Here is a 25,536-nt window from a genome sequence, read left to right as displayed (position 1 = left end):
GAGCAGCCGCCAGCGCAAGCACCCATTCCCCGCCGACGCACACAGCATGCTTGGGAAGGTACTTGTGAAGCGCCGCGATGGCCAAGGCTGTGCCTTCCCTCGAAGCATCGCACGGCGGCCCTTCACCTCACGGCCGTCTGGCTGTGGCCGTCCGCAGCGGGAAGTCCACGCGGGGCTGCGGCGGGAGAAGGCAGCACACACGGTCACCGGCAGAGCCACCACAGCTGACTGTGAGGGCGAGTAAGCCTGGACGGAGCCGAACTCCTGGCCAGGGATGGGACAGCTCGGCGTGCACGGGAGCCACTGCCATCTCCAAGCGACACTACCCACACGTCCCACACCAAACCCCAGCCCGCGCCCAGGGTGACACCGTGATCTCCAGGTCCAGGGAGAGGACTGTAGTCTGGTTTGGGACTGAACGCTCCCCGTGGCGTCAGAGACCTGAAAGTGAAGTCTCAGTGCGCAGGGCCGGGGCTGGCCTGGGACAAGCAGCGCTGCGGGACCCAAGCCCGACATCCCTCTTGTTCCGCCTGGTGAACCGCAGCCCCTCAGGCCGCATCTCCGCGTGGTTTAAGCAAACACACGCTAAAATGTTTTTAAGAAATCTTCCATGAACTGTGTTATTTTCAGGTTGCTTAGCCCAGAAGGCTGGTCCTGCAGATAATTTAGTCAGAATTACCAAAGACCTCTCTGCTGACCTAAAGCAAGGCTGGAGTAGCGTCACTCGGCTCCATCCCTCCCCCAGGAACCGCAGGGGTGGCCAGGGGGACGCTCTGCGGGGGAATTTGCAAAATGAAACAAACAGAAATGGCTCTGCCCACTGTAACCCAGAGCATCACACAGAGTATTGCAAAGGTGCTTAAAAGCTCTGGTTTAAACACGGGTGTTGAAGAAAAGAGCAACCTCCTTCCCTCGCACGCGTCAGGATGACAGCGACCTGCCGCAGAGCGTGCTGCTGCTGGACACCCCTCCTGCCCCCCACCACCTAAATCCTGCTTTGGGGGGGGCAGGCGGGGTAGCGTGGCGACGGAGCAGCCGGTGCCCGAGCTCTGCATCCCAAAACTCGGCTCTGCATCACGAGCGGAGCGAGGTGCCACAGCCGCCACGGGAACCAGCGGCTGAACTGACCCCGGTTGCCCTCCCCGAGCTGTGAGGCCTTTCCACGCCCACAGGAACAAACCTGTTTGTAGCTGACTGCAGGGCTTTTTCCTCCCACCTGTTTCTTGCTGAGGCTCAGTTCGGAAGGTTATCTTTGGAGCTGATGAGAATTAGCAAATTAGCTCAAAGGGAGATAGCTGTGTGTGTCCCCCCCTCCCATCACAGAACATCGTTTGTCCTTATTTTGCTTTTCCATGATGTGAAAAAGCAACAGAATGATCCAAAACAAACAAACAAAAAAAAAGAAATTTGTCATATTTTAATTCAAGCAAAGATATGCAAAGAATTCACGTTAAATTTTCACCTTTTCATAGAACCATGACAAGTTAGGGGTGAAAGCTGCCGTCTCAGTGGGCATCGATTGCTGACCAGACCCCTACAGCAGAGGATAGACTGAAGTACGGGTCTGCTTCCCAAAGCTGGTGACATTCTTTCTGCATCTCTTTGCAAGTCTTTAGCCCTGTCAGAAGAGTAGATTTTGTTTCCCTTGCAGATTTCTAAACTCTCAGAGATTTTTACAGTTAAGGCAGAGATAAAAACAAAGTCTGAAACTGGCTTTAAACATCCAGAGAGTAAAATATCGCAGAAAATAGCACTCATGTTGCTTCTTGGCAGATTTTTTAAAAATAAATAAATAATTACTAATACCAGAAACCCCATTTATTCATCTTTGACACCAGTTTGATTTGATTTTATCACAAACGTCCCAGAGTGAAAAGGCAGCACCTGGAATCACTGGTGCTACGTGCCAGCGAGACCAAACCCTGCAGATAAACCCTCCCACTTCCCTCTCCACACTGCCCATAAATCCACCACGGAACAGCAGCTCACTTCGTGCATCTACGTTATCTTTTTTTTTTTGTTTTAATCTTGGTCGTTAAAACGTCTGGCACTGAACAACAAGGAAACGTTCTGTACCGCTCAAAACACCGCCGGAGCTGGGGGAGCTGCCCGGGACGCAGCCGGGGCCACCGCTGGCTCCCGCTCTCCGTGAACCGAGGGGAGGTGAGCTGAGCCGGTTTCAGACCTCAGCCTTCTGCTGAAGCCAGGGCCAGCTCACCCAGCGCCAGCGTTAATCAGCCTGCTGCTGTGCTGCTCAGCGGAGACCAGAGTCTCCCGTTATTCCCACGTACCCTGTGTGCTCCTTGCCTTTGTCCTGCGGAGCGCGGGGGCCAGGGGTGTTTGACCACAGAGCAGGAGGAAGGAGCCTGACACTCAGCAGCCATGTGTTGGGAGACCAGGAGGGGCAGACCTGATGACAAAGCCTCAAAGCCTTCTGCCAGCTATTTTGGGACCTGTTTGTGACTACTGATGACTCACGTCTTAGAAATCATCTGACTTCCAACTTTAAATCAGTTCCTTTCTTCACCTGGTGGGCAGTGGAACTGAAAAAGTAAGGAGGAAAAAAAACACATTTGGGCTATGAAACTGTATCTAAACTGCTGTCACCTCAGTTCACTGTCCCATTGTCACTTGCTTTTTCCTTCCAGCTCCCCTGTGAGACAGAGCAGGGGCAAAGCGGGTGGCTTGGTTTGGGGTTGCTTTTCTGTTTGGAGTGGACCAACAGTGCGTGCTGGGTACGACGTCGAGAGGACAGACCCACAGAGAGATGGAATACGCAAAGGGGAACCAGCTCCAGCTCTGGGCAACCACTGCTCCCCCTCGGTGGGTGCTTCTGAGGAGCAGGATTCGGTCGGGTGCCAGCACGGGTGGTCGCTGGGAAGGTTGCCGCAAAGAGACCCCACAGATTTGGGCAGTTGTCGCCCAGCGCTCGCCAACCTGAGCCACGCGTGGCAAAACTGTGGGAGACCCCGAGCCCCAACACCCAGCGACTGCGGGGCGCGACGGCGGGTCCCTGCGCGGGCGTCACCGGGCGCTGCTCAGGCTGGAGCCTTCCCGGGCAGCGGCGTCGCAAGCCCTCTGCTGTCTGTACCTTACTTTGACATGTTTCTCAAAAAAAAGACAAAAAAAAAAAAAAAGAAAAAGAAAAAAAAAAACAGAAAAGAGTGGAAAAAAAGGAAAAATGGTCTCCGTGACATTCAGGGGATTTTCCTTTGTGGACATGCAGAATTTCTATGAATATAGTTTTTTGTAAACATTTTGTAACAATTTTGGTTTCATAGTAACTGTGTTACTTGCTGATCATTCTAGGCTGATGTAAATAAAATTTCCAAAAAAAAGAACAAAAAGAAAAAATTCCGATTATTTTCCTTTTAAAGACACTGTGATATATCAAAGTGCACAGTTTGCTGTATGAAGTAATATGGTTTTAAATTTTAAATAAAAAATAATTTCTAGAAAATTACAGCGTTTATGCCTTGTTTATACTGAACAACTCCCTTCCTCCTTGTTGAAATTTTATACCTAAAACCAAGCTGTTTAACGGCATCCCCCGTCTCTCCTGATAATCACTCACAAAAAAGCCCAACTCACAGCTAACGGCAAAGATCGCCAGCGGGGATCCGTGCGCGTTGAGGAGCGGTGATGACGGGCTCCACCACAACCCCAGGAGAGGAAGGAATGATCCCCGTTCGCTTCACCTTCGGTCAGGGGTGGGGAAGACGGATGATGAGGCTCCGACTGCGTAAGGCTCCCCGTCCTCCTACACCTACGGGAGGTTAGGTATCACAGAAATAATTAAGCCCAGACACGCCATGAAGAGCCACCTCCAGAAACGCTCTCCCAACGTGGTTTGCCCGCAGGCTGCGTGTGCTTTTCATTACGGAAAAGTGCCCGAGCCCGAGCTCCTCCGACAGGACCGCGGGTCCCCAGCGGGCTGCAAGGTTCATAAAAGCTCTGTTTACCTGCTCTCCCTTTCCATGAACGGCAAAAATCTTATTAGCCTGATAAAAGCTGAAAGCACCCTAAAGGCCAATGTTTATTAGTTTGAAATCTTTATGATTCTACTTTATTACGTCGAGGCAGGGAGAAAATGTCTGCGGTTTCCAGGATGGGAACGATGACAGCGATTGGAATTGTGCCATTCGAGGCTACAATAAAACAAACTTGAAGAGCAAAGCACAGCCCTGGGGACCGCGCGCCCAGCTCCGGGCCCCTGCCGCGCGAGTCCCGCTCTCCTTCGCTGCGGAGCGGCGTTCTGGAGACATGGTTGGGGTGGAAGGGCAGCGTTTGAAGCGCTGTGGATGTGCATTTATTAAATAATCCCCAGAAGTTGCCATTTCCCGTATTCTGAGACTTAAAAGATAATTCCTTCCTATTTTAATCATTTTTAAGGGTCACCCTCATAAATCTTTCTCATCTCTATTCACTCGAGCCCCCTGGAAAACGGCAGCTTTGACGCTGCCTCCGAGGAGGGATTTTCAGAGCAGAGCCGAGTCTCACTTCTACATTCTGAACCCCAATCAATATGCAGAGAACATGTCAAAAAGAAGAAGAGGAAAAAAGGTAAAAGCGACTGATGCCTTTGCAAAGCTGGTTCTGCATTGCTTAGCACGTGAGATCTGCTTCTGGGAACGAAATCCCTTTCCGTGCGCCAAGGGTCGCAGCAAGGGACCGGCTGCTCCCGGCTGCCGAGGACAGCATGGGGCAGGACAGGGCAGCGCCGGCTGACCCAGCGCGGCAAACTTCCATCTGTGCTAGAAATACCAGGAATTGTCGACATAAATCATTATCATCAATAACGCCAGGCAGCAATTAACCTTGTCAGTCAGCAGATCACCCTTTGCTGACTGGGAACCCACCACCTCAAAGCTGCCAATCATGCTACAAATGAATAATTAATCAGACAACAGATTTCCCTCACAAAAAAAAAAGGAGATCGGTTCCCTTTGAGCACCAATTAGTCCCTCTGGGCAAAAGCAGGAGAGAATTGGGAAACGGTGAGAGGCGCCTCTGCCCAACCTCCCCCCTCCCTCTTCCACCCAGGCACCTTTAGACATTTCAGATTTCCAGCTCAGCAGAGAGAATGATTTTTAACTTGTATTCTTTCAGCAAAATCCCATTTTAAAGCAGTAATTGTACGTCTGCAAGCAAGCGTTTTCCTGACCCTGGATGTCAGAGCTCTGATGGAGCCCTGGGCCGGCTCGAAGGGAAGGACAGCGGTCACGAACCGCCACGACTCCTCTCTACTCAGCAGCCACGAACACCAACCCTCTCCTCCTCCCTCAAACCAAACCAGAACTCGGTCACTCAGGTAGGACTCAGGCAAGTTTGCTGTTTTCATCAGCAAAATACATCTGATTTCCTTAATGAAAATTTGGGGACGGAACAGAGGGAATGGGGACAGAGGGAAATCCAGCTTCTCCGCCAACGCACCACGTGGTGGGTTTAACAGACTGAGACGCTCATCACACGTCAGGAGAAGTGGGTACACATCGTTAACCTACAGGCCCGTAACACCTACGGAAACAGAGAGCTGTAACCACATCTAATAAAATCACTTTCCCCCTGACAAAGCCCTTGCCCTCTCCAGGGGGAACTAAGTGGGAACAGGGCAGGCTGGGCCCTGCAGAACCAGAAGGTAACGTCAACGAGAGGTGAAACCCAGCAGAAAAGCGAGCTCGCCAGCCCGCGGCAAAGCAGCCGGCACAAAACGAAACCTACCCTGAGCCTTTGCTGGACACCCAGCCCGAATCTAAACTTGCTTGTGACATTTGGAAGAATTTGGTTACATTTTCTTTCAAAAATTTCTGTGTAACTTCTGCAGCTGGTATTTTCAGCCAGGAACTGAAATACCAAACCAGTGTTGTACACTGAGGTTCGACTTTTAAGGAGAAAAATCTGTGATTCTGCCTTGGAAAGCTGTGCATCTCACAGGAGCTCAGGTAAACAGAGGAAAAGAAACAAAGCAGGAGACACCAGAAAACTGAAAGGCACGTCCTACCCAGAGGGGCAAGGAAAGGGAGGGGAGCAGGAGTCCGGTGCCGGAGGGGCACGCCAGCCCAGGCCAGCCCAGCAGTCTGGTGACAGGGACAGGCTGTGTGCCTGCTCCTCACACCCCACAGGAGCTGCTCTCCTGCCAGGCGTTTACAGCACCAGCACCTATGGACGTACGGCTTTGGCTTTTCTCTGCATTTCCAGATATTAAAAACATTTTTAAAAATTTTAAAAGCAATCCCCCGCCCCAACCTAAGAACAACTTTCCCCATGCTGCTCTTCCCCGACGCACGAAGGCGATGGCCTTCAGAGAGCACGGCCGGCTCAGGACTGGCACAGAATCGGGCCCCGCCGCCAGACTGAGCGAGCAGGAGCAGCGGAGCTGGAGACGGTGGTGCTCAGGGACGTCTTCAGAGCTGGAAGTGCTGAGCAATTTTCTGGGGCAGCCAGGGTGCTGACACCTTTTGTTTTGAGTAGTATCAGCGGTGCTGTTTAGTACACGCTGAACACCGACTGAAAGCATGATCGTGGTAAACAGGAACTCTTTTGGCAGCGCGGGAGGAACATATGGGCTCTGTACATAATGTGCCTCAAAATGGGTTTTGTAGATGAGCAAAGTGACTGGGATGCAGCTCACAGCCCCAGAGAAAGGCGTGCCAGGCCTGGGGGGCTCCTTTTTGCGGGCGTTAATGGGATGCGGGCGGAACCAGGACACCACCTCCAGCAGAAGGGAGAGGGGGATCATTACAAGAGGAAAGGGGCACATGGCAGAGTACAGAGCGAGATGAATCATTGCAAAAATGACCGAAAGCATGCTGCAGAAAGATTTCAGGCACAGACTATCTTATCCTTTTAGGGCTTTTTACCCTTCAGTAGATTATTTTCATCCTCCCCTGCTGCCCTGAATTTCTTTCCATTTTCTACATGCATGCTGTTTACTCACATTATGGATTTTTTCCCATTAACATGTTTATCTTTCTCCCCATGCTTTGTTGGACGCACCATTCACTGCTTCTCCATAGCAAGCTGTCTGCTGCACTTTGACAGTGAATTTTGCTCAGAGAGGTTTAGGCTGCTGCTTACGCTATTGTTTTTGTGCCTATCATTAACCAGGGAGATTTGCACCATTTTTACAGCGTCGGAGGCAGCCCCCTGCGCTCCTCAGTGCCAGGGAGCAGAAGGGCTGGGGTGCCAAGGGGACCCAGCCCACGGGGTACCCCCACGTTGTCCTGCGGCGAGAGCCAGCGGGGCCGGGGAGCAGAGCAGGGCCCCCATAGCAAACCCACCGGAGAGCCGCGCTGCTCCCAGCTGCCTCCAAAAATTCAGGTGGGCCAGCACAAGAGATGGCAGCACCCCAGTGTCTGTGGGACATGGACCTGTCCGAGCTGGCGTCCCTCCTGCTCAGAGCTCCAGCAAACGCTGTCCCACTGCCCAGCGAGGGCCTGGGACCTCACTGCCTGCAGCCCAGGCCACCCCACGCTGGGGCTGGTTATCGGCCTGCGAGGACTCGGCTCTCCTCTCTCAGGACCCAAAACCAGGCATTCCCTGAGCCAGGAAAGCGTTTGAGCAAAGCAGAAAAGTTTTGGTTTAGAGGAACTTCGAGCTGTGGAAAGCCAACGCAGCTAATCTCCAGTATTTCAGCAGTATTGCTCTCCCTTTTTGTGGCCTAGCTAAAACTGCTCTGAGACATAATTAAAGTATTTAAGAAGCATCTGTCATTATTAAAACAAAGTTGCTTTGCAATTTCACTGTTTTGCTGCGGTTTCATTATCTTATGTAAATGAGCTGTCTATTCCCTTCTGCCGCGCGGGCTGCAGAGGGAGAGAAGCCCCAGTGAGAAAATTTATTACCAGCCTCTCACTCTTGAGATTATCAATTGCAAATGAAGGGGCATAAATACATCTTCTTTAGCTGCTTATGCCACATTAACGGCGCTGCCACTCCTGTCTGCGCAGACGGGCACAGCGCGGGGTGGGGGAGGACTCCTTCAGCGCACAAAAGCTTGAGTAGCTGGGCGTGAGGCAGCAAGTTGTTACTACAACGCTAATCCCAATCTATCCTGCAGACGATCACGCAGCTACAATAGGTAATACCACGGGAACTGTTTGTCTTTTAGCGTGAATTCTAGTCCTCTTGATGCACTGCAACGTAATCACACCCCAGAGCCCTGCTGGCTTTTCTAGCTTGTTCGTACACACGTGTCTAAATGTCTGTGTTGCCTTGCTGCCCTGGTGTTACCACGGCACAAAACACTGTTTCTCTAACCCCAAATCTCCTGGAAGGCTCCGAGCCTGCCAGGATCAGCTGTCCCTGGCTGCTCGTGGATGGGGAGAGACTCCCCAGCACAGGGAGCAAGCCCATGGGGATGGCGGGGTCCCTGCTCCCCTCCTTGTTGGGAATTTGGTGTGAATGTGGTGGGGTCACCAGTGCATGCAGAGCTGCCAGGGCTGTACGGATCCAGCCTGGACACACCGGACACCTGAGCACGAGGGAACACCACCCAAACGGCTTCTGGGCTGAACAACCATAGAGAAACTGGGAAAATTAAATACAGCCTGAATTTTTTTCCTCTACAGAGAGCTATACACGAACACAAACAACCTACAGTACAGATCCTTAACCACTAGCAGGGCAGGATTTGGCTCAGATACAACCCAGCTCAGCTGTCACCACACTACCTACAAACTACGGCCACTGCTCGGCATCTGCCTGCCCACCCTCACGCTGGAGAGCCAGGCGGGGACCAGTCTTTAAAGGGCTCTGCAGACCAGTACCAGTGCCCTTGCTCCTGTCACCAGCGATCCGCCAGCGTCTGACTTTAGTAATCACCAAAGACTAATAGGAAAGAGACAATTAGCCAGGCGGCGCGGCCACAGACATGCAGGCAGACCGCTGCTGTCACACGCGGACTGACTCACGCGCAGGCCCGCCGCTCGCTTTAGCGGGGATGCCAGGCGCCCGCTCCCCCGGCACCGCTGTGCCGCGGGGCTCCCCGCCTGCCAGGGAGCCCAGCAGAGGCGGAGGCCCGGGTTCTGTCGAGCATTTCTAGCAGGCGGACATGGCGGCTAATACTGTGCAATCCAAGCCTGGCAGCCAGCGAGCAAACATCCATCAGAAGTGGGTAATTGATGCTATCTGGGGCCAGTTTATTCCAATCAATACAGCGCTCCATACATCGGTATTCACCACAGCCCTCTTCTGTTCCAGAGGGTTAGAAAATGTTATTATCCAGACAAACCCCTAATTCCAACAAATTCGATTACCCAGGCAAATGAAAAGAACACAAACAAAACCGTCTGAGATCCTGACGCTGAAGCGCTTGTTGGTGGTTTTATTTATTTATTTCTAACAGGACTTACAGTACCCACCATGGGCACGTTGGGTTTAAAAGCAGTTTGGAAAGAGCAGCCCTCTGGCATTGCAAACACAGACCCGCGATTATCTCAAAGCCTGCGCTCCAAGCAGCTCCCCGGAGGAGCCGGCCCTCCCAGAGTAGCTGAGCACGGCTCCTTCCCTCCCTCTCACCTCTTCTACCCTCGTCTGCAAAACGCGGGCCTGCTCTGCGAGGTTCGAGCACTCCAACTTGGACTTAAAGAACTATTTAAATAGCCATGAATGTTAAATCCGAGATTTTTGAAAACTTGCATTTGTTCGTGCTCCCTTTAGGCTTTTTTTCCCAGTGGATGTTGATGGTTAGAAAGGTCTGGTAAACAAATTTACAATCCCAGATGTTTTCTAGCACAGAGCAATTTAAGTGGATGCTGCAGAATGGTCCCAGAAGGTAGAGCTGGAATTTTTATTCCCCTCACAATTGAGGTCTAATGAGACAGTCTGGACTAACTCACGGATGGACACATGCCAGGTGACTGCTGTATGCAAGCGTAAGAACTGAAATTTCAATTTTCACACCCAAGAAAGCTGTCATGGCACTCTTGAAATGAGCTACCAAGCAAGGATGATTGATGAAATAAAAACCAAAACTGCGTGGAAAGGGCAATATTATTGGCTGGGGGGGGGGGGGGGGGGGAGGATAATTTTCATTACAAAGCCTCCAATGAAAATTTTAAAACAATCTAAAATCATTTTGATTTCCTCAAAATGTTGCGGTGAGAGAAATGCCACTTTCCCTGCCAGGGATGCAGGGACCCACGGACCGATGGCTCGGCCTCTCCACACAGTGCTCCACCCTAAAAAGACAAAAATTTTGCACGAAGTCGCTCAGAAGTATTTCTGCCAGGCTGGCCGACGTCTCGGCACGCGTCCCGAGCAGAAGCCAGGACCTCGCCTGTCAGCGGCCGCGATGGCTCTCCCTGCGCTGGCCGTTTCATCCTCCCCGGGCTCCACGTCTGCACCACTGCAATCCAAGCCGTGGGTGCTCCCTTCCTCTCAGCATCATCATTTGGAAACGCTTTGTTTCTGTTACACGTTGGAATATGTAAAAAAGTCGTTCCTAGGCTGGTGGCAGGCCCAAGGCAGTGCTCTAATTAGGCCATCAATAACCCAAGAGCAGCTGCTCAGAAAGAATTCAGCTGTTCAAAGACGGAAAAGTCCATTAAGTTTATTGCATGAAATGTTGGACATGGTTTAGACAGAGAATCACTGCCAAATTATGTAAACTACCCAAAATCTGCCAAATGCAGGAAGTGGAGGCAGGACGGGGCATTTTTAAGCTGTCATTACCCCTGGAGGGAAAGGAAGATCCATGTATCGGGTGTTGCTGTCCAGAGCAACAAGTACCATGACGTTCGCAGAGCCAGCGCTGCTGTTCCACGGCCAGTTTAGAAGAAGGGAGCTTTGCGGGGAGAAGGGCTGCACTAAAACACTTCTTAAAGAGGTTGTTTTCCTTGCAAGCAGACAGGAAGATAAGGTCATAAAATGCTAAAGAAAATCATGTCTATACCCTCTATTTACTAAGAGCAAGAAAACCTCAGAACTCAGTTTGTTTCAGCAGCACCAACAGTCTAACCGCACCACCAGCGCTGGCATCGGGACTCAGAAGAGGCTTTTACTGGGCAGATCCCCAGCACCAGCAGCTCTTTCCCAGCCACAGCACAGCTGCGCACAAGCAGGCTCAAAACTCTGGTTAGCGGTGTTTTATCCAAGCTCCTCAGAGCATAAAAGAGATTCTTCTTGGAATCGGCTCCAAAGCTGAGCAGAGGCACCTCCAGGCAGTGACGTACAACTGACAGTCACAGACAGAACAGCCTGCAACCGCCGGGAACACGACGCGGCTGCGGTGTGCACGGGCACTGACACCGCTCCCAGCATGGAAAGGGTCAGGGGAGTCTGAGGGAGCTTAAAAGCCTGGGAGCTCCTTCAGCACAAGGCGGTGTAGTGGCCACCAGCTGCCAGACCTCCTCGTGTGCCGTACGGCAGAGCCGGTCGTGGCGGCAGCTTCACGCTCACCGGGAACACGCATGAGTGTGCGCAGGCACGGAAATGTCACCTCACGGGGGCAGAGAGACCAGCGACCAGCCTTCCAGGGACCATGACTCACAGTATGCAGAGAAAAATCTAGAAATTAAAATGAATTAATTTGCCATATGACATAAAAACACATGGAGTAGTACAGGACTAGAAAAAAAACAAACCCATATAGTTATCAGGCATCACAGGGATGTAAGCTAATTGCTAAGTATTTTGGTAACTGTGAGGTTTGAAATGTGACGATGTAACAAGCCACACAAAAAGCTTAAATGTTCTCTGGTTGTCAAGGAGGAGAAGAAAGTTATACTTCATCTGCTCATAAACATGATAAACCCTATACAGGATTAATTAGCAGCAATTAGCGAGCTTCTCTGTTAATGCTTCAGGAAAGCAGCCCGTGCATTTCCAGGATCTCAGACCACAGCTGTGCTGGAGTGGCACGCAGCCCAAACCGCTATCCCCAGAATGATGTCTGTGACCTGCACCAAAGGCTCGATCCTTCAGGAGACCGGCGAACAGGAGACATTTTGATGGCCACTTCGACACATAAAGAACAAGTGGAAAACTCAGTGGGCAAGCTGATGTCCTTTCTGAAGTGGGCAGTCAGAGCCCAGCCAGCGGCCGCAGGCAGCACGCAGATGGCTCCCAGCGCAGCCCCGACGGCAGCAGGCACCCAGCACGTGCTGCACCGCCTGGCAGGACCGCAGCCGCTCACACGCTGGGGCTCCCCGACCTCGCCAAGGCATGGCTGAAAAGCCCTGGAGACCGCCGGCCCTCTGAAATCCCGGGTTAGAGAGAGCGGCTCGCAGTTAAGTTCCAAGATCACGTCAGGGCAAGGAGCACGGCCGGCGCAAAGGTGGCAGCTGGGGACGCGAGGAGGATGAGAAGGAGGAGGTAATTCCAGCTTCTGGGGCACATCATCTGGCTGATTCTGGATGAACAGCAGCTCTGCAGGGACTGACGGGATGGCAGGAACGAGCAAAGAGGTGCAGCAGGGATCTGAAGGCACTGTATCGTCAATCAAAAGGCAGCCCAGAGGGAGGTACCAGAGTACAATGCCTGGCTGGCCCCCGCCACTGCTAAAGGATGGCTAAAGACAGGAATAAAGGAAGAAACTTGAAACGCCTCAAAGAGATCCTATTTTTAGGAAAAGCTGAGCACTCGCCTTTGGAACTGCGGGGCCTCGCGATGCCGGTGGCCGGGCGCTCAAATCAGCAGGCGTTTCTGAAGCCGTGTGCCTGCAACTCCAGAAAAGCCATCCTGCGCCTGGGGAACCAGGCCACACGCCACGAGCTTCACCTACGTCACCTCCGCAGGAGCAAGCCGGGCACTTTCCATAACTACTTTTTGTAACTAGCAAGATTAATCTGTGGGGTAAAGATTCCTATCAAAACTAATAGATAAAAATCTTATAAAAAAAAATCCTTTTCTTTCCACTCTGGGGGCTGTAAATTCCCACAACGCTAAGAAAATAGAGAGCAATTTTTAAATGCTAGTCTGGCAATAAAATACTGATCTCTCGCAAATGGAGTTCGGAACGTACAACAACGGGCTATACATTATCCTGCCTGAAAACTCCCTCAGGGGAAATAAGGTTATCGAAACTTTGGAGAACTTAATGCGAACGCTGATCCTTCTCCAGTGCAAATGAACAGCATGGGGAGGTGTTGCAATAGCATTTTCCTCTGCTGCAAAGAGGCTGGCTGGAATTTGAACTTGCTGGAATAGCCCTATCACCTCCGATTTTTCATCCAGGCTGCAGGTGCTCCCCGGCGTTCAGCATTTATTTGTCCTGCTAGCCTTCACATTACGATAGCAGGTACCGCAGAGTTCACAGACAAGGTTCACATAAACAGTAAGCTTAAATTTGAAAAATCATTCATAATACCACAGGGAGTTGGGGGGAAAACAATCCAAAACCTGCAGAAGTACAAACTGAAATTCCCTTTCAAGCCGTTTCAGTATTTGACGGAGTCTGTTACACCCTGGTCCATCTCGCGTGGAAGAGCAGCAGCGGCTCTTCGCCGGCCGTGGGGAGCTGCGAGGGTCTGGTGTGTGCTCGTGGCACCGGCTGAGCGCCAGCACCGCAGCACGGGTGAGCACGTGTGAACACCGGCTCGCTGAGGAGACGCTGCCCACGGCAGGGCCCGGGGCTGATGGAGCAGTCCTCGTCGCAGGTCTGGCTGGATGTCTATGCAGCACACCGCAGTTTTTTGGTAGATGCCGTGTACTCGTACGCAATCTGGGATTGCCTGGGCACACTGTTTTCAACAGCTGTATCCTGTCCAGGCAACACCAGTAAGTTTTAGAATCCTGCTTCTCCTGCAAGTTTTTATCAGGTTTCCCAACTGGAGACCGACCTTTGTCTGACCAGAGCGGGGCCGGAGGCTCTCCAGCAGGCACTGACACAAGCCCTGTCACATACCATCACTTCTGCAGCCGTCTACACTCCGCTCATGCAACTGCCCACCCACCGGATTTCAGCTTGCCGTGTCTCCGGCAGCTGCCAGGACCACATCAGAACTCTCTGCAAATCCAGTTGGATTTTTAATTAGGGTATGTTTGCTTCTACCTGTTCAGATGTTTGCTCTCAACACCACATCTCTCTCCGGGGTGCCACAAGAGATACACAGCACACAGCGCTGGAGTATTTGTTTTCTTCAGCTGAGACAATTTTACCACATTTAGCAAGAGGAGACTTTGAGAAACATAATTGGTTTAGAAGAAACCAACCTGCATTTCCGAGAAGGAGGTTTTGCCTAGCTAACGCGCTGGATGCACACCAAGGTTTCGCGGCTCTGCGAGATGAGGGGAACGGAGTGGGCTGTTGGATTTGTACACTTAACTGCTCAGAACCTCTCTGCGACGCACCGCCTTGCCTGAAGCGAAAGATCCAGTAATCAGAGGTGCTTATTCAGTGAGAATTGTGTAAGTCATCAATTTTAAGACACTCAAATGATTTTTCTTTTTCCATTGAAAAATACCGAGCAGAAAAGTTGAGCATACTGGAAATGCTAGGAAAATGAAAAAGAATAAAAAATGCTAATCAAAGAAAATAATTAAATCCCTGTGTTCTGTAGCAAAAGCAGACTCGAGAATTGTCTGTCTTAGGACAGTGGTGACAATTCTAGACTGAAACATCATCAAGACGTTTCCTAGCCTCACAGACAGGTTTCAGCACTAAGCCTGTCTGGATCTAACCAGAGAAAATTTGGAAATCTCCATAAACAAAGGTTCCCTATACGCAAAGAGGTTCAATAACGAGGAGCACAGTGAAGCCCCTGTGAAGGTGGAGACCTCGAACCACTCCTGTACAGACACCGTTCCAACGCTTGGTCACACTCTTTCTTTTCACTAAAGCACAAGGAGACCGCAGGGCCCCTCGCAAGGTCCTGAAGGAGGAGAGACACCTGGGTTTAGAAGGAAATGGGGCATTTTTACGGCAAGAAACAGAGGGAGAGGAATAAGCAGGGAATTTAAGGATAAAGACTGAGGTGGGGGTTGAAATTAATTCAGAAACAACAGCATCCCTGAGAACTGAACGGCTGTGTCGAGCACAGTAATTTCTTACGGCCTTATCCTTACCGGCAGTTGGGCCCCTGTCAGGTAAAGCTGCGGTTACAGAAATGCCCAGGTCTGTAGAAGGTGTCCGAGAGCAGACTTGTTCCTGCCCGGCAGCGACAGAGGGACCGCTGGGTAACGGCCTGTTCTTTCCCTGCCACGCTGTCTGCTCGTCAGCACTCACTGCACGTTCGCAATTTTAACAGAGAAGTGAAATCCCGCAGCAAACACCTCCGACGCACATCTTGGGGTGCCACGCAAATACAGACCACGCAGCTGAATCGAAATCTTCTGATTCACCGATCAGGACCTGCCCTGCCCTGGGAAAAGACGCTCCAACCCTGCGTACGCCAAGGGCTGCCCAGACACAGCACGCCCACACCGTTGTGCCTGCGGGAACCCAGCACCCTGTCCTCTACCCCCAGGAACGGCTTGTTTTTCAGATTCACCTGTCAACAGTTCGCAACTCAACCAAAAGCCAGAAGAACAGTTGTACTGCTTTTCCTTCCCCAGTACATTGTGAAAGAGATTTTATAGATGTGCTAAATATCTGCTGTAAATTATTATGAAGTGTATTAAAGCACCATAAAGCCATCAGTCACCTGTGGGAAATGAACTAAGTTAAAGCTGGTTACAATTTACAGCCCAAGCTCTTGCCCAGCTGTTCAGGGTTTGTTGTATCCCAGAACCAACCACGGAGGAAAGCCAGATTTCAGATGTAGGAGAAGTGATACTGCCCTCAGACGAAGGAGGTTTTTACGGATCTTGGGTAAAATGCCAGCCAATCCATTTCTCAACCTTCCTTTAATTTCATTTTAGCCAGGCAACACAGATTTTTGTATGAGCCTCATGAAGAAAACACTACGCAAAATCTGTGTTTCCAAAGAAATTTACAGCAAAATAACATTTGTCAGTTTGTTTCTTTGTCTTGTTGTTCACAATTAGTGAGACTTCATATTCCCCCTAAAACGTGGAACGATTTCTTCTGTGGTCCCATGAGACGTATTAGACTTCTGGAAATCAATCCAATTCCTGCCTTCCTGAGATTTTAAATTGATCACACTGATTACAGCTTTATTTACTCACTGAGGTCTCCTTAGCCCTTCCTTTGTTGCCGTAAAAAGCTTGTTACTCTCTTTAATTGAACTGCTTTTGTAAACCGCATGCATTCTCACTAATTATTTCCCTTGATGAGAGCGCAGTTCCTAATTACTAATGCTCTCCTGAAATCTGTCACCTGACAAGGAACACCGAAACGGCGCGCGGGCCGGTTCCGGGGCACGAAGAAGGGACGGAAGCGATGGCGGGGAAGCGGGGGGCTTTCTGCGGCGTCTCCAAGGCACGCCGTGCCCACCCGGGCCCCCTCGGCCGGGCGATCCCGCGGCCACGCAGACGCAGGAGACGGGAACCGTGCCAACTCTGCACTGCTAGAACACGCGATGACGGGGGGAATGACGATTATGAATTTTATCATATTTATAGTCTTCAAATGAAAGATTAATTTGATACATTGTTTAATGTATATCAAAGTTATTCAAACACTTCTGCTGCTTTGTTGAAGACATTTGCCTTTTAAATTTATTTTTACAGTCAAAACATAGAGACTTTTTAAATTAACATTTTTTATTTCAGTAAGATTGTTTTAGGTTAATTTCCCTCAAGCTAATTCTAATGTAGCGCTAAAAAACCCCAGAAACATTTGTATCAACTAACAGAAACTAAATGTGCCATTTGATCAAAAACGGCTGTGTTGTCATTTTTCATCTTGGCTGGCAATAAGGAACATTCCAAGAGGATGCGTGCAGCTTTTAAGTTTAGCCAGTAAAAACACTTATTTGCAAGAAAGTAATTACATTAATCAAACACGGAACAGAAACGCATCACTTTGCTATCGGACACCCTGCAACCAAGGGAGAAGGCAGCAGACAGACGGGAGGATGCCAGAGAGGAACCGGCCACGGCGCGTGGGCACGCTGGGACAACCCCGCTCCTGCGGGCATCCCGGGCATCGCCCTGCCCAGGGCAGGCTGGGACAGGGACTCCAGAGGAAAACACAGAGCTCTTGTTAGTCGTGAGGTGCAGCACCAGGAAAAACTCCGTGTTTGCAAACCAAACAAGTAACTGACTGAATCCAGCATCCTCAGCCAAACAGAAGCAGGGGCTGACCTGACCCTGAAGGAAGAGCTGCAGGAGGAGCGGGGACAAGAGTGGGCACGTGAAGCCGATACACTGAACTCCGTGCAAGGGGAAAGCGGGGAGCAGACAGAAGATGCTATGAGCCATAAAATAATGGCTACAGCAGAGCAAGATCACCTTGACCAGCAACTGTGGATGAGCTGTTTCAGTGATCTGCGCACAAAGCAATGAAAACCTGGATGAATGCAGTGATGCAGATGGAGAGACACAGCTTAAGGATGCTAAGCAAACACATACAGCACTTCAGCACAGCCCGGACGTGATGTCCTGGTGAGGAACTTGGGTCTAAAGTTTGAGAAAGTTTGAGTGGGTTGTGCTGGCAGCTGGGCTCCAGAAGTTTCTGGACATCAGGACGGATTTGCTCGGAAAGGAAGAGCACTGCCATCTACTGAGTCACCAGCGATGGTTCCCAGAGTTTCTCATCCAGGTACAGACTCAACCCAGCCATGCTTAATTCACAAGAACAGGTGAGTTCACAGTTGGCAGTGACTCTGACGCAGACACTAGCAGGAGCTGTAAATATGCTGCACATGCTTGTTCACATTTATTTGTGTTTATTCTTCTTCCTGGTAGTTACATGGGTTTCAGGTCAGTAAGAGCATCGTAATGCCTGGGGAATGGGATAAAACAGCTTCTGTCTCCAGTCAAATGCATAGAATACCGGTATTTCATCTTTAGCTGAATACGTTACACAGGTCTCTTGCAGAATGGATCTACTCACCAGATTAGATGCCATTTGAAATCTCTGGAGAGCACTCAAACACATTACCAGATTTGCATAACAACAGGCAGTTTAAGTGGCACACAGAAGGAACAGATGATGATTCACAAAACAAATCTGCATGTCTGAAAACTCCCTGCTCCGTTGGTATTCATCCCGTACAGCACCAACGCACATCTCGGCAAGCAAACAGCAAGTCCTCCAACTTGATCTTAGTGACACAACAATAATCTTCAATAACATCCCCTAGAGATTACCCAGCAGGGATGGAACCCCACACCCCTCCTCCACAGCCGAGGCTCACATCACAATCATGGGCAGTGTTTGGTGATGGACAATGAGGTGGGATCCCGTCTGCATGGCACGCTCCCGCGCTGTACGGAGACAGTGACAAGAGCAGAGCGACCCATCCCGATGGATGACTGTCAAAGAGCTGACGCCTTAGGAAGACCAAAGGACAGTCTGGTACGGCCAGACTGTAACAGACCGGTGATGGAGACCCAGGAGGAACTTACTGTGCCCTACGCAAGACATGCAGAGCAGCATCAGGCAGAAGGGGTTCAATCAGCTGCGTTCTGTTTGGCATCTTCTCTCAGCGTTAAATGTTTTCAAGAGACTACACGGGGAAGTTCGTTGCCTTGGTTCAAAGACCGCTCTGATCCTCTGACACTCACTTAAATAAACAGGATGTAACTCCTAGAAGCAAGTCCTGAGCTGCAGTGAGCATTAGGCCATGACAAACCTCAAGATGCAGAAGCATCTCAAGCCATCAGCAGGCACAAGCTGAGAGGAGCAGGGTGAACAGCGGAGCTGGGCACCTGCATGGCTGGCAAACGCGTGGGGAAAACAGGGTCAGGCATGAGGCCGTAGCGAGGGGCCCCACAAACACCGTATGGGTACGCTAGGCTGAAAATGAGCAGAATTTGAACAGAGTTGGGGAAGAAGTCAGATTATATCTGACTTTGTTGGCTCAGTTCAACAAACACTATCTCCTCTCATCCAAAGGTATGCTCTTTTTTCCAAAGAAAACCCTACTGAAAATAACATTTTGCACTGTGACAGATGACCATTTGCATCCAATTACACATCTCCCTCTTTCCAGATGTGGCTGGAAAATTATATACTCAGCTCAGGGGCACAGCTGGATGCATTCCCCAGCCTCGCCTCTCCCAAGACTAATGAGACGCTATGAAGAGCGAGGCTTTGATAGCTCAGCACGTTACAACAGAGAATCTCAGGTCATGCCTATAGCTGGGAACATTTAAATGAGACGACCCCAGTTTTAGTACAGGGCTCGCTAAGTGGAGAGCTTGCTATTTTGGGAGACACAGAGGAGTCTCTGGTGCATTTAGTGCTTTAGGAGGACTGTCGTGATGGGCAGTTCTAATGAAACCTCAGCTGCAGAGCTATTTACACAGATGTTTCACCAGCACACAGTGCAGCAGGCTCCGCATCGAGACCTTCTGATGGACCCATATCCAATTATCTGCCAAATATTCTTCAGCTTTCCTCTGACCGGCACTAATGGACCCACTTACAGCTACAAATAAAAATTGCACAGCTTTAAATTGGAAAAAATACTTCTCTGTGCATTCACGTGGGGGGCAGGGTTGGACTGGAATAGCAGAGGGACAAAGAGGAGCAGCAGGACTCAGCTAGATTGGCAGAGCATAAAGGAATGAAATGTGAGAATTACTGCAAAAGCCCTACTTGAAGTGACTATCAAATCATGTTTACCAAGGAAAGCTGTGCAACAGCTCTGGAACGCCCTTCTTCCAACAAGCACCCACGCAGTACTGCAAGCGAACAAAGCAAAGACAGAAAACAGATGGAGAAATCGGCAATGAAAGGAGACTTTTCCTTCTACACCGTGTGTTTCCTCCAGTCTGAATAAGCACGTACACGGACACAGCTCTTTGTGCAAAACAACCCAAACCCAAGCTAACACTTGCTGGCACTCTGTGGTTTTTCTCGCACTACCTGAGGCTAGAACAGCAAGCGAGCGTTGTTGCAAAGATGTGGGATGCATTCACAACCCTCGGAGTGAAGTCTCCTCCTAGCAGCTCGGATCTAATTGTTCACAGGTATTTTCACCAATTTTTAGGGGCTGGTGTGGAACACACCACGTTTGCCTGCGCATCACAGAGCTCAGAGTGCAGACCCCTTTCCAAATCTTTTTCCTTTTTCCAAATTTTGTTTGGGATCATCATCTTTGTTTGGATATTGTGTTCAGTTCTGATCTTGCATAATGTTTACATGGTTTTCTCTTCCACCTCTCCATTTCTCCCCCTCCATCTACACATGGGCTCTGCCAATTCCCTCCCTGGTGCCGCACTTCTTTTCACGCCACTCTTTGCACCTGCACAGTCCTCTGAAGGTTCAAATTTCCCCATTTGCTTCCTCATTCACATCCACTGGAACACCTCCATGACAGTGTGTCAAACCCTACAAAACCCATGACACTTCCCAACCCCTTAAAAACTGCCTTCAGCTCAACAGCAGGGACTTGGCATGGTACACGTGTGCCAAAGAAAGGCAGGCAGATGTTTCTGCCGGTATGAAGGAAACATTTTCAAGCACTGCAGCCTAACTCGGAGCTGCAGCTCTGCTCTGGGGCTTGCACACGGAGTCAGCACTTGCCTCCGTCCATGGATTTCCACCTCTCACACATTTAAGGGGCAGCGGGGTCACCCACCTACACCCAAAGGCAACCACCGAGCTCCCACGCCGCTCAGGGACATCAGGATTCTGTGCACGTTGCTTCTCCAGGGCCTGGCCCAAAGGGGCCAAGTCAGCAACAACCCCAGTACAAACAGTAATAGGGAGGAAAGAGGCTGCTAAGAACAAAGCGCCTTAGACAACGGCCTCTTTTGCCAAATAATCCTACACTGCTTTTCCTGAAGTGCGTTTAGAACGGAAATAACATTGAGTTTGAAAGCTCACAAATGGTATTTGAGATGTAAGGGGATGAAAATTAGCAGCTGATAAAAATTTTCTGCGAGCAGTTCACAGAATCAGATTTGACAGAACGTCTAATTCCAAAGATAAGTGTGTTCACGAACATTTCATCTGTCACGTCGAGTCACAGCAGAGAAATGGAAATGCAGCAGGGTTTGAAACGAGCTAACTTTTGTTCGGGAGTCGGAGCAAGTGCACTAAACAGCCAGAGCCAAGTGAATAATGAATCATTTACTCAAGAACTGTCAGCTTGCTTTCTTCACTGAATCGTCCTGGCTTCCTCCAGTTTATTCCTTAGCCGAATAACGTGTGTGATGAAATATCAGCCTTAATTCATTTGAGAGCTGTTCCCTGACATTACAAACAGCTGCAGTTGGGCCCAGAGGCCACCAGATACATGGTGTCTCTGGCTGAATGAACACAACCTCGTGGCCCTGGGTTTCCAGCCCAGGAGACGTGCTCTGTTCTGGGTGGAAAGGAGGACCTGGCTTGTTGGACTCCCCAGTCACGGGGGAGCAGAGGGGCCCACTGAGCCCCCCGCCCTCACAAAGTGAATTTACCACTGCTCTCCTGCTGCTCGCAAATAGAAAGGGTGGCACAGGGTCCCAAGTGCTCAGTGGGAGTGATCTTCCCAGACATCTGGCAGTGAAAAACAGCTGTAGGCATCCAGACTGAGCCCTCGTGTTCCCGGCACAGGTACATATCCGTAGAGCTTCTAGGGATGAATTTCTGCACAGCCAGGGACACCCAGCTGCTACAGGAACCAGTCATCCTCATGCAAAGGAATTTTTAGGTCAAGTTAACCGCTCCGTCAGAAGAGCCGAGCAGAGAGGCGATTCCATACGGCACCGCAGAGGCAGGTTCCCCCAGCACCTGCCTGGAGAGCAGCAGGACCGTGGGCACGCCAGCGGTTTCTACCGGTGGTGGCCTCGGTCCAGCACTCAACCACGGCTCCAGGAGAGCCTGTGGGAACTGAACCCCTGCAACCGACCTGCCGTTAACGGCGACAGCTTCTCATCACTGCCGGTGCACCCTAGGTGTGCGCTGATCTGATCACTTTATTATCGCCAGTTGCCCTAAGAGTGCAGTGTTGTATTCAAAGCCATGTATTTATAGCTGGCTAATCACAGCTTAATTACAGGAGCTCAGCAGGCTCTTGTATGAACACTGAGTTTGAGGCAGTTCCACTAGGAAACTTTTTATGAGATAAGCAGAAGCATCAAATTACTCAAGATGTGCGAGAAAAACCTATTTAGTGTTAATTGGGACAATTACCTTTTTTCCTAATTTGCACGTGTCATGAATATTAAAACCATAATAAAAAGAAAACACTTTCACTGGCTAACTGCTGCCCAAGGAAACAGCCTGCAGGGAGGAAGGAACGGCATGGAGCTCGAGGGGAGGACGGAGCCAGGAGCGGTGCGTGCCTTCACCGCGTGCCAGCAGCTTGCACCAGCCTCAGCGCACCACTGCAGGCTGGGGATACGGGGAATCCTCCTGAGAGCAAAACCTGTCCAGTGAATCAGAATAATTAGATATTAGGAAAAATTTTTTTATTTTTTATGGAACACTGACCCAGGTTGCCCAGAGAGGCGGTGGATGCCCCATCTCTGGAAACGTTCCAGGCCAGGTTGGATGAGGCTCTGAGCAACCTGATCTGGTTGGAGATGTCCCTGCTCCTGGCAGGGGGGTTGGACTGGATGGGCTTTAAAGGTCCCTTCCAACCCAAACTGTTCTATGATTCTATGATCAGTCCTATGTGCCGCTGACAGGCATGTCCCCCAGTATTCAGCTCGCCCTTACCAGCACAGCCCCAGTAAGCCAGTCTGGGTTTGCACTCCCGTTGGCTGGGGTGAACAGGAGATGGAGTCGCTCGCGCAGCCCTTGCCTGCAAGCAACAAGAACCGTGGCTCCTTCTCACCACCCCTCACAGCAGGGAGGGCCCAGCGCTCTGCGGCTCCTCAGCTGAAAGAGCCCTTCCCCACAGAAATCGGGCAGGGCAGCAGTACACTTGCTAGAACTTTGCTGACATTAGGCAGATATTAAGTTCTGTTAAGCCAAACATCAAGCGGTGTTGACCCAGAGTTAAATATTGACGGAAGCGATACCGGTGCAACGCGACTGGCTGCAGCAGCACTTCGGGGAAAACTCCGATCAGCTCTCGGGAGCCCTTCAGACGCCGGAGTTTGCAGATGCGATTGGACTGAGTGACACTGCTCGCAGAGCGAGCCTGCCTGACCTTCACGGAGCTGTGCAGAGCAGGATGTCCTAATGCCTTGTGACTCTCAAGCAAGGCATCCTAGAACGCTATTTTTTTCTTGTCTTCAGTGATTATTGTTGCCGGTGGAAACACAGCTGGCTTACCACAGTAACCCCAACCCAGGACTTGGCTTTCCAGGAATGTGGGGGAAATGCCAGTGTTTTCCAAAGTACCTAAATAGATTCTAGAAAGAACTGCTACTGGAGATAATTACATTCAACAGCAGAAATAAACCATTAAAAATTACAGGTATTTTAAAACCTTTTTAAAGCCTCATTTACAAGCTCAGGTTTCCCAAAACGCACCTTAGAAAAGGAGAAAGTAAGAAGCAATGCAAGATGAAATCCCTTCCCAGGGCCGTGCTGTCCCCCAGGAAAGTGAAAACCCTGGGAAGCAGCCGCAGCGAGCCGGTGCCCTGCACGGCAGGAGCGGGCTGTGCCGGCGGGGCCCTCTGCTCCCGCAGGGTCCGAGAGCGGAACACAGCGACCAGATACGGCTGGCACCAGGACACGGCTGGCACCGGCAGCATCCCGCCAGAGGGAACCGGCTTAGCTCCTCCAGCAGCAGACACAGAGCAAAGCACTGCGAGAGCCCACAGCGTTCAGCCCACGCTGCTCTGTTTTCTCACATGGTGATGGCAAACCCATGAACTACGGTACCTCAGCCTCCTGTCAGCCAGTGCCCAAGGGGACAAGGTAAACTGGAAGGGCTTGCTGGGGTGTAGGCTGCAACAAGTACGTTCAGCTGACCTCTCCGGTGCTTCCATAATTTACCTCTACTAAAGAATCATAACAGAGCTATTTACAGCAGCCATGAAATAAGGCAATATTTCAGCATTGATTTTGTGTCTTTCCCACTAGTGCACGCAGCTTTTGATAACTCAAACCTTATGGATTTTTCTATAAACAAAAAATTAATATCTGCAGCAGAGAGAGCGTACAGCTGGTTACAGCAGCGCCGGTCCAGGGCCTTGCGGGTGCTGGCTGGAGGAGGGAAGGAGGGAGAGAGAGAACTAACGCACTTGTGGCTTGTCTGTCCAGGACTAACAAGAAGACAGAGGAGGATGCTTGAAGAGCAGGCAAATGACACAGCGTGATCCGTGCTGACCTTTCAATTGCCATGAAAAACTCTTCACTTACTTCATTTATTCCTATTAAATTCCACCGCTCCTCAGGAGATGGCGGCTCGGTCTGCAAGGGCCCAGGCACACCAAGGGGCTCCGCTCAGCGCTCGAGCAGCCTGAGGATGAAGAGGGAAGCAGCGGTCCTCCCGCAATGGGAAGGGGGAAGGTTCCTCGTCCCTCCGGCCCCAGCCTGCTGTGGCTGCTGTTAGCCGCGATGCGCCAACACCTATTTAAACAGCGTGCAAGCGTTGCACGAGCCTTGTTCTGACTCCCTACCCAAAGCGCCCTGGAGATCCCTACAAATACACTGGGGCATGAGAAAAGGGTTTGTAAAAGGAAGAAATCAGGTACACAAAGGGAGGAAGCGGGGGCTACTCTGGTTTGTCAGAGTGGGTTTTTTCCTCTGATCAAGTGAGAAAGAAGGGAACTTTGATCAGGATTACATTTTCGCTAAGGAAGCAAGAGCTTGTTAGTGATTCACAAGAGAAAAAGCAGTCAGTTCAGAGCCAGCATGTAGACAAACTTTAGAGATCAAAGTCAGAAGCGCATATCAGTGAGCACAAGAAAAATTCCCAGGGTCAGCACTGCACCTTGGAAATGAAGCACACTTCTCACATCTGATTTTGTTTGGGATTTCCCAGGTTCTTTTGTCTCTTTTTTTTCTGCACACGCTAAACAGACTAAGAGTGAAAACCAGAGACGGAACAAAACTACCATCTTCAAGAACCTGCAGTCTACAGGAACGGCTGGAGAACAGTGTCCAAGGACAGCAGTGGGGCACTGGGAGAGGAGACAGCAGTGCTGGAACAGAAAGGACAGGGACGAGGAAGCCTTGCCCAATGGCCTGGGATTTGGGAGGATTCGAGGCTTCACAGCTTTCATCTGCCGCAATAAAAATGCTGAACAGGGCAGTGAACCAGGACCCAAAGGCTTCATTGACACGGCTGAGCAGAGCAGGCCCCAGGGCAGTCTGGACACCACCGCACTGACCCGCGGGATCGGCCAGCAGCCCGCTCCAGCACCAACAGGCGCTAACTGGCCATTCTGCCTGCTGATAGCTGCTCTCCGGGGCTCTGCTTTGCCACATCTTCCCATGCTCACAGACCAAAACGGTGATGGCTTCTAAAGGCATTCTCCAGCCCTCTGCACCAATCCACAAGCCCACATCTTTTTGCTGCATTATACTGAGAACAGACATAGAAATGCACTTTCCTGTGCCTAGCTGGAGCCTGACCATTTTAATCACCCACGCTTGTGAACAGCACCATTGACTTCACAGGTGGCAGAAACCACCTC

General features: G+C 50.6%; 1 long non-coding RNA gene across 1 annotated transcript; it reads left to right on the top strand.

Moving 5' to 3' along the window:
• Positions 1–2: 2 nt before the first annotated feature.
• LOC147598082 (uncharacterized) lies at positions 3–3,463 on the top strand. The gene is made up of 2 exons (XR_015260910.1): positions 3–2,551; positions 2,649–3,463. It is a non-coding gene; the product is annotated as an uncharacterized LOC147598082 (long non-coding RNA).
• Positions 3,464–25,536: the final 22,073 nt, after the last annotated feature.

The sequence above is a fragment of the Chlamydotis macqueenii genome, chromosome 22 (assembly GCF_036417535.1).
Source record: "Chlamydotis macqueenii isolate bChlMac1 chromosome 22, bChlMac1.mat, whole genome shotgun sequence".
In the NCBI taxonomy this organism is placed as follows: Eukaryota; Metazoa; Chordata; class Aves; order Otidiformes; family Otididae; genus Chlamydotis; species Chlamydotis macqueenii.
The sequence above is the reverse complement of the archived record's forward strand: the minus strand, read 5'-3'. Positions and strand labels throughout refer to the sequence as shown.